Below are 14,140 nucleotides of genomic sequence, written 5' to 3'. Positions count from 1 at the left end.
CTCCTGGCTATATATCCAAAGAAAATGAAAACACAATTTGAAAAGATATGCACCCCAATGTTCATAGCAGCAATATTTATAACAGTGAAGATGTGGAAGCAACCTAAGTGTCCATCAACTGATGAATTAATAAAGAATATATAGTATGTGTCTGTGAATATATATACACACATATATATTCATAATACATATTATGTATATACATACACAAAGATATACATAAAAATGTTGTTCTTTGTTATGATTGAGTAACATTTTTTTGTGTACCTACACAATAAGAATGAAATTTTGCCATTTGCAACAGCACAGATGGAGGGTTTTATGTTAGTGAAATAAGTCAGACAAACAAAGACAAATACCATATGCTAGCACTAATATATAGAATCTATAAAATAAAACAAATGAATATAGCATAATAAACAAAGACTCACAGATATAGAGAACAAACTAATGATTGCCAATGGGGAGAGAGAAGTCAGAGGGACATGAAAGGGGTAGGAAATTAAGAGGTACAAACTACTATGCATAAAATAAATAAATTACAAAGATACAATTTATAGTGTAGAGAAAAATATCTTTAGTAACTTTATATGGAGTATAATATATAAAAATACAAAAAAAATACAAAGCATATAAATCATTATGATAAATTATAATTGGCATATAAAGTAGGTTAATTTCATATTATAAATATTAACTATAATTTTTAATGGATGAACTATGTTTATTATTTCAGTTAAATCTATTTCCAAGTATTCTGAATCCCACATGATGATACCTGTAATGCAAATATTGAACATGTGTGTGCGTGTGTTTGCTAAGCTGCTTCAGTCGTGTCCAACTCTATGAACCATAAACCACCAGACTCCTCTTTCCATGGGATTCTCCAGGCAAGAATACTGCAGTGGGTCTCCATGCCCTACTCTAGGGGGTCTTCCCAAATCAGAAATTAAACCTATGTCTCTTGTCTCCTACATTGGCAGGTGGGTTCTTTTACTACCAGCACCACCTGGGAACATGTATTTATTCAAAATTTGTATCACAAACAACTAAACATTAAAAATAACCTGTTCTTCAAACTCATGGTTACCAAGGGGAAGGGTGGATCGATGGGATAGTTAGGGAGTTTGAGACTGACTTGTACAACCTGCCATAATTAAAATGGATAACCAAAAAGGACGTACTATATAACACAGGGGAATTCTGCTCAGTATTATGCAACAACCTAAATGGGAATAGATCTTGAAAAGGAATAGATGTGTATGTATAACTGATTCACTTTGCTGTATATGTGAAACTATCACAACCTTGTTAATCAATAATACCTCAATTAATATTAAATTTCCATATCTTCCTAAGATAATTTTCTTCTTCAAAAATAATATACCAAATGTTAATTGAATTTTTCACCACAATTCATAGTCTCCTTGATTTATGAAGGGAAAAGTATAATTAGATAAAAATAGGCTTTGGTTTATTGCTCCATTTTAAGATTTTTTTTTGGTTGTGTAAGACTAAACTATGCATTTTGGGGCATGGAGTATAAAAAAGTTACTTTAGTAAAATAACTGTTATCTACCAGAAATAACTCCTAATAATCAGTATTTATTTAGAAATGTTTAATTTGAATGATGTTTAGAACCATTGTAACTTTATTTTTAAAATAGTTTCATTATTTGATTTTTCTATAATATTATAGTGTTCAACTCTCTACAAGGTTAATTAATTATGTATCATATATACACACATATGTGGGCTTCCCAGGTGGCGCTAGTGGTAAAGAATCTTCCTGCCACTGCAGGAGAAGTAACAGACACAGGTTTGATCCCTGGGTTGGGAAGATCCTCTAGAGGAGGGCATGGCAACTCACTCCAGCATTCTTGCCTGGAGAATCCCATGTACAGAGGAACCTGGCCTGCTACAGTCCACAGAGTTGCAAAGAATCAGACACAACTGAAGCAATGTAGTGCACACACACAAACATATTTACATATGCATCTTATAAGTAACTGTCTTTTTATAGAATGTATAAGCCAATTAAAAAGTTAACCCAGAACTAATTTTTTCTTTACTGTTAAATAGGGAATTGTTAAAGGCTCTATCATGTCATTTATGTCATAAAGGCACAGATTTTTATAAATTTAAAATAAACAGAGATAACATATATTGGTTGCCTTCATTATACTGTGTAATGAATGACTGAACACATAACATGGGCATTGCTTTCAGTATGAAAATATAAACAAAGCAATAACAGTTCAGTAGGGTGAGTGATTCTTTTTCAGATTAAAATTCAAATAGCAAGTTAATGCTTCACAGTCAAGATTTTAGGTGCTTTGCCCTTGGTTGCAAAGAAAAGACTACTACTATGGCCAGGAAGAAGAGCCCAGCATAGAAAAACAAAGAGAATTCAAGGAATGGAAACAAAGGGATAAAATATTTGAAGACATTGACACTCCCAAGGATGAATCAAGCATAGAACTGTACAGAGCACACAGGAATGAAGTCAGCACAAGAGACTCCACTAGAGGGAATTATGTAGAAGTGCAAAGAGAGTGAGATAATGGCAAGCAATTGACCATAATGAATGCAGCACAAATGCTCATAATTGAAAGATATTCAGCAAAAAAAAATATTGAAAATCCTGACTGAATCAGAATAAAACTAAGAATTGTAAGTTGATGATCAGAATACAGTGAACAAAGATTTTTTACTGTGCATGTTTATTATGTGTGCTGAGTCTCTTCAATTGTGTCCAACTCTTTGTGACCCTATGGAATGTAGCCACCAGACTCCTCTGTTAATGGGATTCTCCAGGCAAGAATACTGGAGTGGGCTGCCATTTCCTCTGCCAGGGGATCTTCCCAGCACAGGGATTGAACCCATATCTCTTACAGCTCCTGCACGGGCAGGCAGGTTCTTTACCATTAATGCCACCTGGGAAGCCCCAGTAATGTACATTAAATAAGTATAGAGCCCACCATAGAGTGAAATTGATTATTCTCTATAAATCTGTTAGAAATAAGACAATAATATTTATTTAATCCTTAACAGTATTTAACATGTAGGCAATTGAATTATATTTATTATGTGCTTTAAAGTCAAGTGAGAAAAAAGAAATTTGGCACCACTTATAAAGTTCTATCACCATTAAGACTCATTTCTGTCTGAGTCTCTTATAGCTCCTATTTTAAAAGTATGATTAATTTTGGTGAAAGAAACACTGCAAATAAATGAAAGAGGAAATGTATATAGACACTGACAACGAAAATTATAATCATACTCAAGCTTAACTATTGAAATTTTTTAATCTGTCCCCCAAGTAATTGCATATATCTATGTTTCCCTCTTCCTAAGGAGTCTCTACAAGTTGATTTTGCAAGCAATACCCCATTACACAAAACTGTGAAAAGAAGAAAAAGTTTAAGGAATCTGCCTTCTAAGGTACTGAATTAGCTCTTTTTACGTAACTATTGACAAAGTCACCAAATACAAACTGGCTGAATGAACTGTGTTTTCACCCATAAAAGATGATGACTTGATCATTAATATCTCAGATTCCTTTCTGGGAGAAAATAATATTGCATTAATTTAAAAAAATTAGGTACATACTTAGCATTTAATGGGCTCAATTAAATGCTCTGTCTAATCCCCTAATCTGAAAATACAGGCTTTCTTCTTGTAAGGAAGAAAATCAGACCACATGTTCAGTTCTTGTAGTCAACTTCCTACATAAATTCTCACTGCAGTAAGTTCTCACTCCGGCAAAGAGGGATTGAGATCCTTTAACTATCTTTTCTCTCCTCACCTGACAAAAAAATATACAAAAGCTGAGTTTAGATCTCCTGCAGTTTTAGGAAAGAGAAGCATTCTCTTTATGTGTGATTAATGGAGTTACTGAAATAGAAAAATATCATGGAAATTTTAACAGTTACTCTTGTGCCATTATGGTCATTATTAAAGTTATTAAATTCAAATTACTAAAAAGTAAAGAACAATTACTGGGTAAATTAGAAAACCATGGGAATGCAAGATTGTAAAAAAAAGTCTCAGAAGAAATTATAGAAGAGGTTTGAGTTTACATATTAGAATTTATTGTAAATGAATTTACTGTCAATAAGGTTAGAAAATATTAAGGTAGAAAAATAAATTATAAAGTATTGAAGCTTGACAGTGATATTACACAGACATTGCATGTCTCCACAACAAAGGGTCACAAAACTGATTTGAAATGCTTTGAGGAAGAACTGATAAAACACATCCTGGAGAGATAAGATGGATGTAAAAACAGTAGGAGGTAAAAGAGATAATCCACAAGTTATCAAGAACAATGAAAATAAATATACACAATATTATTTTGGAAAAATAAAATTTGGGGAGGCTATTACCTCAAAATTATCCCTCATTATGTACTATCTTTTCTACTAAACTTTAGCAATAAAATCCAAGCAAAAGATAAAAAAGAGAAACAAAGTTTACTATTCATTGTCCAGTTAAAGGAGAAAACATATTGATAATCACAGAAACAAATAACTGTTTTTTGAAAACTAATATTGTCTATGAAGGAAAGGAAACTCTTTTTATTGGAATTTATTATTTTTTTAAAGGAATTTATTTAAAGAATAATGGAAAGTTTTTGGAGAAATTAACTTTAAGCCAAAACTTATTAATAAGTATAAATAGCTTGGCAAAATTATTTGGAGTATGGAGTAAAAGGAGTCAACTAATAGAGAGTTGTGCTTCCAAAAAAGAGAGATAAAATTTTAAAGACCTAAAAGAATTGCCCAGACCCTGCCAGCAAGCCAAAGTAGAAAGAGTAAGTGGATAGTAAGATTGACAAAAGGTAAAACTAGAAATGTATCATGAGGGCAACGTTAAGATTTTTTTTTTTTTCCTTTCTCTTGAATGCAATACAAAGCTATTGAAAAATTTAATCCGATAAATGGTATCACCCAATTTATATTTTATGATTATTTTGGCTGCTACTGGCAGTTTAGATTAGTTGGGAACAATAGTACAATAGCAATTTTTATAGAAGATAAGGCAAAATGATTAAGACAGGTTGGGGTGGGGGGTAGAGATGGAGGTAACTTGTCATAGTTGAGCCATTATTTTTGTGGCAAAATTGGTAGGATGTGGTGTTCACTTATATGTAAGTGTTGTTCTACTTTCTCCCTTGAGCAACTAGTGGGTGGTGGTGTTATTTACTTAAAACAATGAATATTGGAAGAGGAACAAGTTTATTTGAAAATAAGAAAAAAAATAATTTTGGTCATATTAGGACTGAGATGATCAAGAGATATTCAAATGTACATGTATAGTAGATTGTTATTCATACTTATGGGTACTGAAACCCAAAAGTGAAATCAGAACTGGTGATATATTTTTGGGAGAGATAAGGGTATAAATGGTTTCAAAGGCAGGGAGATGGCATGAGTTAAACAAAGTAAGTGTATTTAGTATGAGGGGAAAAAAAAGGTACAATGCAAAGACCTGAGGCTATATGAAAAAGAAACAGCCAGCAAAAAAGACATAGAAGAAAACACAATAAAGAAAGAAAAATCCAAAACCAAACAATGCATCATGAAATTAAATTAGTCTACATTAATACAAAGAAATTGGCCAAATATATCAAATAATGCTGAGATATATATGAAGTACCCTTCATCATATTGGGAAACCTGGGTTAAAAGACCTTATCCTGCTTTGGTAGCTAGTAAACCATAAGTAAATTAGAAAATCATTCTTCAGTTCAATTTTCTTAAAGACAAACTACTGTTAAAAAACCATATTTCTCATATTGTTATGAAGGGAATAAGCACATTATAAACTGTTATGTTTGTGTAAGGTAGAGTTTACCACTAATATTTTTTATAAATATATTGACTTTATAAAGATGATAAGACATTTTAAAGCAAGCCAATAATACTGAATTTATATAATTCATCAATTTACATCAATTTATATAACTTAGCCAGATATAAAGTATATGCAGTTGACACCACCCTTATGGCAGAAAGTGAAGAACTAAAGAGCCTCTTGATGAAAGTGAAAGAGGAGAGTGAAAAAGTTGGCTTAAATCTCAACATTCAGAAAACTATGATCATGGCATCTGGTCCCATCACTTTATGGGAAATAGATGGGGAAACAGTGGAAACAGTGTCAGACTTTATTTTGGGGGGCTCCAAAATCACTGCAGATGGTGATTGCAGCCATGAAATTAAAAGACGCTTACTCCTTGGAAGGAAAGATATGAACCTAGATAGCATATTCAAAAGCAGAGACATTACTTTGCCAAAAAAAGTCCGTCTAGTCAAGGCTATGGTTTTTCCAGTGGTCATGTATGGATGTGAGAGTTGGACTGTGAAGAAAGCTGAGCACCGAAGAATTGATGCTTTTGAACTGTGGTGTTGGAGAAGACTCTTGAGAGTCCCTTGGACTGCAAGGAGATCCAATCAGTCCATTCTGAAGGAGATCAGCCCTGGGACTTCTTTGGAAGGAATGATGCTAAAGCTGAAACTCCAGTACTTTGGCCACATCATGAGAAGAGTTGACTCATTGGAAAAGACTTCGATGCTGGGACGGATTGGGGGCAGGAAGAGAAGTGGACGACAGAGGATGAGATGGCTGGATGGCATCACTGACTCGATGGACATGAGTTTGAGTGAACTCCAGGAGATGGTGATTGACAGGGAGGCCTGGCGTGCTGCAATTCTTGGGGTCGCAAAGAGTCGGACATGACTGAGTGACTGAACTGAACTGAACTGAAAAGTATGTTATGTAGATTCATTATTGGTGTAATAAAGTTTCAACAACTTGGAAATTTTTCATACAGATTGAGCCAAAATTTCTGTTCCAGGAATTGTTGATGTAAAACTGGATTTTTAAACTTTATTGTTACAAATAAATGTATATGATTTTTTCAGCTATAATTATTTTCAACCTATTTGATGTCTGCAAAGGTGGCTTTGGTGCACAGACCTTCAAGTGGCCCACAAATATATCTCCACCTCCCTCCTTAAGAGTGGCTGGGGCCTGTGACTTCTTCTCATTAATAGAATATAATAAATGTCTGTGTTAGTCGCTCAGTTCTATCTGGCTCTTTGTGACCCTATTGACTATAGCCTGCCAGGCTCTGCATTGCAGGCAGATGCTTTACAGGGAGCTACCAGGGAAGCCCAGAATATGACAAAAATGATGAGATAACACCTAACTGATTAAATTACTATGGAGAAATAAAACTTTCCTAGATTTCTTAATATTCAGGTAAAAAGCCCTGTCTCCCAGTAACAAGTTCACATATTATTAGAATTAGATCCATAGCCATTTGTCCAGTTCAGTTCAGTTCAGTTCAGTTCAGTTCAGTCGCTCTGTCGTGTCCGACTCTTTGAGACCCCATGAATCACAGCACACCAGGCCTCCCTGTTCATCACCATCTCCCGGAGTTCACTCAGATTCACGTCCATCGAGTCCGTGATGCCATCCAGCCATCTGATCCTCTGTTGTCCCCTTCTCCTCCTGCCCCCAATCCCTCCCAGCATCAGAGTCTTTTTCAATGAGTCAACTCTTCGCATGAGGTGGTCAAAGTACTGGAGCTTCAGCTTTAGCATCATTCCTTCCAAAGAAATCCCAGGGCTGATCTCCTTCAGAATGGACTGATTGGATCTCCTTGCAGTCCAAGGGACTCTTAAGAGTCATCTCCAGCACCACAGTTCAAAAGCATCAATTCTTCGGCACTCAGCCTTCTTCACAGTCCAACTCTCACATCCATACGTGACTACTGGAAAAACCATAGCCTTGACTAGAAGGACCTTAGTCGGCAAAGTAATGTCTCTGCTTTTCAATATGCTATCTAGGTTAATTGCCCTAATTCAAAAGAATAATATAATTTCTTATCTCTTTAAAGGGCTAAATGGATATGGCCACCAGTAGGTGTCTGGGTTAAGCCCTCAAGGAGCCAGAAAAACTGCAAAGCTTATCTTCTTAGGTATTTTCATTTCAAGGAGGAATGAGGCCCAGGAACTTGAAGATTTCTCTAGATTGTAGACCATACACATGGGGTTATCTGTTTTCATAAAAAAATTTTATTTACAGAGCTAAGGGCTAGAGTAAGGAAGATACCCTTCACCAAGAGAAAAAAAAGAAATAAAGAGAAGGTATCTTGACCCTTTATAAGCATAAAAAAATGTTTTCCACATTCCTCTCTATGGGGGCAAGTTCTTCTTCCCTTGAAACAATGACATGTATCCATCTTATAGTTCTAGGGATAAAGATGGAACCTATGAATGATAATGCTATTATTTACTGTGAAATATCTAATTTAAAAATCTATTTCTAATTTAAAACACTTTATGTGGGCATTTAGGATGAAATCAGTAGAGAAGTATAAAAAATCCAACAGCTTCATAAGACTGAAATTTCTTTCTTGCTAATGTCCTCTACTGCTTTCTCAGCTTGCATATTCTGGTGATGCAAGAAACAGGCAATCACCACCTTGGAACTGAGCCCCAATAGGCTGTAAAAAGTTGAATTTTATCAAAACTACATGAACTTTAGAAAACAGGTCTTAAACCTTCCAGTGAGATTGCTATTCAGTTGCTAAGTCATGCCCCACTCTGAGACCCCATGGACTGCAGCATTCCAGGATTCCCTGTCCTTCACTATCTCCCCAAGTTTGCTCAAACTCATGTCCATTGAGTCAGTGATGCCATCCAACCATCTTGTCCTCTGTTGGCCCCTTCTCCTCCCTCAGTCTTTACCAGCATCAGCATCTTTTCTAATGAGTTGGCTCTTCGCATCAGGTAGTCAAAGTACTTCAGCTTGAGCATCAATCCTTTTAATGAATATTCAGAATTGAAATTAGCCCTGGCCAAAACCCAGACTGTAGTCCTGTGAGAGATTCTGCAGAAGACACCTCACTTAAGTTATGACTAGATTCCTGAAACAGTGAGATAATATGTGTTCTAAGAAATTAAGTCTGTGTCTAATTGTTACTAAGCAATGGATTATTAACACCATGGCCTTGGAATCCAGAGCGCAAGTTAATAGTACCACACTGTATATTTGAAAATTGCTAAGGAAGTACATCTTAAAAGTTCTTATCACAAGAAAATAATTATAACTATGTGTGGTGATAGATGACTTACTGTTTTAGTCATTTTGCAATATATACAATTACAGAACAATTATGTTATACAGCTGAAACTAATATAATGTTATATGACAATTATATCTCAGCTACAAGAAAAATTTAGAGTACAGATAATGAATAATTTCATTAGCAAAAGCTTTCTCACATGCATTATTATATAATATGAACTGTGTCCTGTAGATTATCATTTTTTCTAATAAATTAAGAATGTTGTCTCTTGGAAGGATACTTATTACTCTTTATAAAGTTTCTATAAAATGTAAGGTTTTGATATGATCATTTTAAATGCAAACTAATTTGAAAAATGATGTTTCAGAATTGAGGTAATTAGAAAAAATTCTGAGATACACTGGATGAAACATCTGATTTTTTAAAATTCAATACTTAAAAAAAATTATTAAGGAAGACCATTTCCCCAAAGTTTGTTTGTGTTAATAACTTTAATGTAAAGTATCTATTAAACTAAAATAGCACACAGTTTCATGAAGTTGCTAAAGAATCGTTAGAAGATTGTGAATTGAAAACAGGTAAAATCTTACCAGTAAATTTAGCATATCTGTCCAATTTTTGATCAACAAAACCATCCATATATTACTTAAAGGCATACATGTATACCCCAGGCATACATAATACATGCAATTTCAAAGTTTGAAAGAAAAATAAAAGCTGTCACTATGAAGACTGCCACTAGCAAAGGAAAGAATAAAAGAAAAGTAAGCCTTTATAAAATATAAGTTATACTGTTTTCGAGCTCCTTGTGTGAATTTCATTACATAAAATATGCAATGGCTAAAGAAAAAAAATTATAACAATTTAAAAATCTTGCCAAAGAAGAGTATGAATAAATATATATAAATGTTATATATTTTGTATTACAGATTATAGATTTTGAAGGGATCATTTTTATTGTGTAAATGTTTTATTGAGTATAAAATCAAGCATGAAAAGCAGATAGACTACAAAGGATATCAAGAAATATGTTTTTAACTTAGCTAAAATCCTATTATTTTCTTTCCTCAGTTGATATAAAAATAAATGCACTTTATTTGAACATGAAACAGCACAACAGAAAGAGTAAATAATGTATAAACATCTGTCTCTTTTCAAGATGGCTATTTGCCTTATGTGAGTATATGCTGGAAACACTTAATAGAAAATTAAAGCTCTAGGACCTAATCCAAACGGTGCTTAGAAAAAGAAAAAAAGTTTATGATTCATATATTCATTTATAGGAGAAAACAATAATATACTTTTTGAAACATAATAATAAAACATATGGTGCTCTGACTGTTTAAAAAGACACAAGTTAATCTTTTCCTTATCATTTCAAGGAAGAAAACAACTGAGTATAAACTCCACTAATCTTTAAACAATCAAAGGTGATTGAGACATATTTTTTACTCTTTCTATCACACACAACTCTCATGACTGGAGTGATTCATATGCCCATATCATTTTTCTATATTAGAAAAGCTTATGTGTGGCTGTTTTAACCAAGGAAGTGACATCAGGAAAATTCTGTTATTAAATGTAATCCACTTATGCGGAGAAAGGATTGTACAGGGACTAAAAAGTAGCAGGTGATGTTTTAGAAGCTTACTGGTGAAGTTTAGGAGAAACAAAAAATATGTTTGGATTGGTAGGGACAAAGCAAAAAAAGGACAGGAGGAAGGGAATCTAAGATAAATAATATGAGTGATAACACCAGCTGGACTTAACTGATGTGAGAGTCAAAGAAAAGAATACATTAAGGCTGACTCCTTGGTTTGAGGTTTGAGCAAATAAATCTGGATGAATGATAAAGGAATGGTGCTGATATTCTGTTACTTGATCAGTTTGTCAGATTGTATCCCCTGCCCCCAACCCCCCCCAAAAAAGTAGCAACACAATATTTTTGATTATACATCCACTTCTGGAAATAGTAGGATTTCTGATCCTGCACCCAATTCTGGAAGTAGCTTAGGGAGACTATTTCCCTTCCTTTGAACCCAGTTGGCTCCTTTTGGCTATATTACCAAATAAGAATGTAAGGTAAAGGATACTGCCTGACCCCTGAAGTTAGGTCATAAAAGGCTGTCTCACTCTCAGGTCACTCTCAGGAGGTTCATCCTTGAAAGCCACCATCAGGTTGTAAGGAAGCAAAGACTACCTGGGAGGAAAGGTACTCAAACCAACAACCTCAAAGCTGAAAGCCAGCACCAACCAACTGATATGAGAGTGAAGACACCTTCAGGTGATTCCTGATTCCAGCTGACACCAAGTGTAGCAGAGACAAGCTAACATGGACTCCAGAAAGACTCCTCTGGCTGGGATTCTCCAGGCAAGAATACTGGAGTAGGTTGCCATGCGCTCCTCCAGGGATCTTCCTGACCCAGGGATAAAATCTGTATCTCATGTCTCCTGTGTTGGCAGACGGGTTATTTACCACTAGTGCCACCCAAAAGGCAGACTTGTGAGAGAAATAAATAACAGTGTGCCTTAATCTACTCAGATGTAGTTGCTTGGTTAGTTCTTTTCTTATTTATGTGTGTGTGTGTTTGTGGAGCAGGGGAAGTGGCTGTGCATGTGCATGTGCTTTTGCAAGAAAGGCAATTTATCAGTCTGATCAAGAGTTCAATTTTGAATGTGAACCTGAGAGAGATACATGTTTATGTATCCAATGTTCAGTTGGAAGTGAATGTGGAATTCAAAGGAAAACTTTAGCCCAGAGATGAAAATGGAAAGGCATGGGCTTCTCTAGTATGCTCAGACAGTAAAGCATCTGCCTGCAATGTGTGCCTAGAGAATTTCACCCACAGAGGAGCCTGGCAAGCTTCAGTCCATGGGGATGCAAAGAGTTGGACACGAGTGAGTGACTAACACACACATAAATAAAATGACCAAGAGATCTAGGTAAAATAAGTAAATTTTTTTAAGTAGCTAAAAAAATTACATAGAATAATTGGATTAAATAATTAAAATTAATGCTATGCTCTGCAAACTATCAGGTCTCAGGTGTTAAGTATTGGCACACAATATATTTTTGCAATGAGAATAATATAACAATAATATAACAATAATTACAGTAACAGATTATTTAGTTTACTGAATGGCAAACATTGTATTTTAAAACTAAGCTATCTGTACATATAATCTAATTTTCTCACTAGATTAAAGCTATTTTTTTTTTAAAATTTTCCCTCACTTAAGAGATGTGGAAACGAAGTCTAAAGGAGAATGATAATCAACCCATAGTCACGTAAGCAGTGACTGGCAAAATCTTAATTTTGGCTTAATTCTATGTGACTACAGCTAAATTATGCTGATCTTTTCATATAAAATTTTTTCATTTGTTCATAACCAAAATAGTTTTATATTGCTTATATATGTATATATTTCTCACTCCATAATGTTCGATATTCAATGCTAATAAAAACAAAATCTATATTTATTTTTTTTAATATCCTATACTTTGCTCAGAGATTGCTGAATTTTCACTTTCTCTCAGAGGATTCATCATTATGGGGTCTCATCTCTTTAATGACTGATTGTTTAAAACAATTCATAAACATTTTAGAAAGCTTGTAAAAATATATATGCATTTTCAGGCATAATAAAAGCACTATTACTTCCTCCTTGACATTATGTTATATGCTGTGTGCTTGTGTAACCCTTTAGATTATAGTCCACCAGGCTCCTGTGTCCATAGGATTCTGTAGGCAAGAATTCAGGAGTGGGGAGCCATTCCCTTTCCAGGTGATCTTCCTGACCCAAGGATCAAACCCAGGTCTCTTGCACTGCAGGCAGATTCTTTACTATCTGAGCCACCAGGGAAGCCTGATATTATATTTCTCTTAAATTGTTTAAAGAACAAAATATAATTTTACATATTATAAACCTGAAAGTTTACAATAAAAATTATAAAATACAGGGATAAATATAATGCTCTGAAATAAGCAATTTATGATCCCACCGAAAAATTACAAATTTTATATTCAACTAATATGTCAGCTGCAGAAATCTCTGTTGTGTTAGTTTATATTAATGAGGACATTTTACAAAAACAAACACTTACATTCTTTACACTCTTTTAAAGAATTCAACTCTGATCAATTTAGAAGATGGGCATCTTTGCAGATTCTGAGATGTAGCTATCCTTGCTCAATTGCTGACCACTGAAACTGCAAAAGCCAGGCTTCAGCAATATGTGAACCTTGAACTTCCAGATGTTCAAGCTGGTTTTAGAAAAGGCAGAGGAACCAGAGATCAAATTGCCAACATCCACTGGATCATCAAAAAAGCAAGAGAGTTCCAGAAAAACACCTATTTCTGCTTTATTGACTAGGCTAATGCCTTTGACTGTGTGGATCACAATAAACTGTGGAAAACTCTGAAAGAGATGGGAATACCAGACCACCTGACCTGCCTCTTGAGAAACCTCTATGCAGGTCAGGAAGCAACAGTTAGAACTGGACATGGAACAACAGACTGGTTCCGAATAGGAAAAGGAATACGTCGAGGCTGTATATTGTCACCCTGCTTATTTAACTTATATGCAGAGTACATCATGAGAAAGGCTGGGCTGGAGGAAGCACAAGCTGGAATCAAGATTGCTGGGAGAAATATCAATAACCTCAGATATGCAGATGACACCACCCTTATGGCAGAAAGTGAAAAAGAACAAAAGAGCCTATTGATGAAATTGAAAGAGCAGAGTGAAAAGGTTGGCTTAAAGCTCAACATTCAGAAAACGAAGATCATGGCATGTGGTCCCATCACTTCATGGGAAATAGATGGGGAAACAGTGGACAGTGGCTGACTATTTTTCTGGGCTCCAAAATCACTACAGATGGTGATTGCAGCCATGAAATTAAAAGACACTTACTCCTTGGAAGGAGAGTTATGACCAACCTAGACAGCGTATTCAAAAGCAGAGACATTACTTTGCCAACAAAAGTCCGTCTAGTCAAGGCAATGGTTTTTCCACTGGTCATGTATGGATGTGAGAGT

This window comes from Oryx dammah, unplaced genomic scaffold, assembly GCF_014754425.2.
Source record: "Oryx dammah isolate SB20612 unplaced genomic scaffold, SCBI_Odam_1.1 HiC_scaffold_3, whole genome shotgun sequence".
Classification (NCBI taxonomy): Eukaryota; Metazoa; Chordata; class Mammalia; order Artiodactyla; family Bovidae; genus Oryx; species Oryx dammah.
This window is presented reverse-complemented; position numbering follows the sequence as displayed.